Genomic DNA, 2461 nt, shown 5'->3' on the forward strand with positions numbered 1-2461 from the left:
TCGCTTGGCAAGGTTCCTTGTGGTCTATTACGAAGCTCCGTAGCTAACTAACCCATTTGATTTTCTAAATTTTTCAGTGTTGCTACTTGACTTTGGATCAAAGCGTCATTCTTTGCCATGTATGCTTTCAACAAGTTCTCCAAACTATTTGATGATTCAACTTGAGGTGGTTATGGAACTTACTGATTAAACCCTTGAGATTGGTTGGGTCTATGCTGTATAAAGTTGTTGTTTGGTCCATTTCCTTGGTTACTCCAATAAAAGTTGGGGTGATTACGCCATGAAGGATTATAGAAGTTGGACTGGGGTCCTTGTCCACTCCTATTTTGATGTTGGTTCCCCACATGGTATACTGACTCGGGATTCAATGGGAAATTCTCGAAAGAATGACCTTCCCCACAGTACACACAGGAAACTACTTCAAACAGACTTGGTGGTTGACCTGCAAAATTATTAGCACCATTAGTGGTAAACTACTTTAACATAAAAGAAATAGACGATACCTGAGCTAATAACGAAGTGAGAGCATCGATTTCATATACTCTGGCTATACGTCTTCCTGAAGCTATTCGATTTGTTGGCCATTGATAGTTATTGCTTGCGATCCTCTTGATGATATCATAAGCTTCATTATAAGACTTAGAAAAAATTGCACTATTCATAGAAGCATCTACCATCAATCTTGTATGTGCATTAAGACCATTATAGAATATCGCCAACTGGATACAATGAGGAATCCCATGATGAGGACACTTACGAAGTAACTCCTTGAAACGCTCCCAAGCCTCATACAAAGACTCGTCATCCAATTGTTGGAAAGTTGTGATCTCGTTCCTCAACTTAGAATTTTTGCTAGGCGGGAAATACTTAAATAAAAATCTCTCTGCTAATTCTTGCCATGTAGATATAGAACTTGGTGGCAATGAATTGAGCCATGCTCGTGCTCGATCTCGAAATGAGTACAGAAACAACTTCAACCTTAGTGCATCTTCAGTCACACCGGCTATCTTGAATGAGTCACTCACCTCCATAAACAATCGAAGGTGGAGATGTGGATCTTCCGTGGGCATACCACTAAATTGGCCCACCATTTGTAGAATTTGAAACATCACTGGTTTCAATTCAAATTGGACTGCCTCAATATCTGGCCTTCTAATTCTTAGATTTAACTCATTGAAAAGCGGCATAGCATATTGTCTGATGCATAGATCCCTATCATCTACAATGAGGATAGGATTTCGTACATGTTCAGCTTCATTACCTTGGTCATGATTTTGATTTCCAAGGTCCATCTCATTCTGTCTTTGAGCTATTCGTTCACGTCTTCTTTGTCTAAAAGTTCGCTCAATTTTAGGGTCTATTGGGAGTAAATCGATAATCCGATCTATGCTCATAAACACCTGGAAAGAAAATTACAGAATTGAAAAGAATAAGTTAGTTTTGTTAGAAATAACCAATTTGAAAATAAATAATTTCACAAAAAATAACTATGGCAACAGTTGACAATCCCCGGAAATGGTGCCAAAAACTTGTAATGCTCGAGTTTGTGCAAGTGTACACAGTCGCTATCAAGTAATAAGTAAGTATCGAGTTATATTCTCTAAAGGGATTGTATTTGTGCTAAGTCACTTAATTTATAAAAGTGTATTAACAATTTGATAAATAAAGTAAATACAATTGAGAAGTGATGAAAAATTAAGTATATGAAACTAAATGCAATGATCCCCAATGCAATTTATCCTAAGTTTGCAAACTATATGAATGAGATAGATTTTAGTAGAATTAACACAATAAGCAACAATTATAACATAAATAAGCTAGAACAATTACTTTAATTAAACTCAAATTATTCTCAACATGCTTATCAATATTCGAAAAAACATTCCATGGCAACTCGATCTTTCATGAGTTTGGAAACCATGTTAGGTCCTTTTGGAATCCTTTACTTAGTAAATATACATTTTACTGATCCTTATTTACTAAGGGTTTCTTGGTATTCGTGGGAGGTAATAGGTACGTGTTAGGATTGAAACAGTTTAATCACACAAATCTAAAAACTATGCAGATAACAGAACCTGGTTAGGGATGTTATGCAACCTTCAATTTAATTGGGTTAGAATCTAAATTGAGCATGCACATTTCAATTATGCGTCCATTAGCCGTCGCCTAGTTAGGATCGCTCAGCTAATTCAGTTTTAATCACGTATGAACGAAATACATACTTGATTTTAATTGAAAACATGATCAATTGAGGCACAAATATTATAAGCATGAATCAAATAATTATTATAAAATCAAAGCAATCATCCTTGCTTAAATAAAATTAAGCTATCATTGTTGTAAACAAGAACAAAGAACACGTAGTAAACATTCTTGAATTAAATTAAAGTAAGAAAGATTAAACCCAATTCAAAGTGGCTGTCACCGAAGACTCTGACTGATGAGGGCTTCTTCGTTCCTT

At 35.5% G+C, this 2461-nt stretch overlaps 1 non-coding gene across 1 annotated transcript; it reads left to right on the forward strand.

The window, feature by feature from the left end:
- Positions 1-735: 735 nt before the first annotated feature.
- LOC128279805 (small nucleolar RNA R71) lies at positions 736-842 on the forward strand. Its single transcript, XR_008270000.1, has one exon. It is a non-coding gene; the product is annotated as a small nucleolar RNA R71 (small nucleolar RNA).
- Positions 843-2461: the final 1619 nt, after the last annotated feature.

Source organism: Gossypium arboreum, chromosome 8 (genome assembly GCF_025698485.1).
Source record: "Gossypium arboreum isolate Shixiya-1 chromosome 8, ASM2569848v2, whole genome shotgun sequence".
Lineage (NCBI taxonomy): Eukaryota > Viridiplantae > Streptophyta > Magnoliopsida > Malvales > Malvaceae > Gossypium > Gossypium arboreum.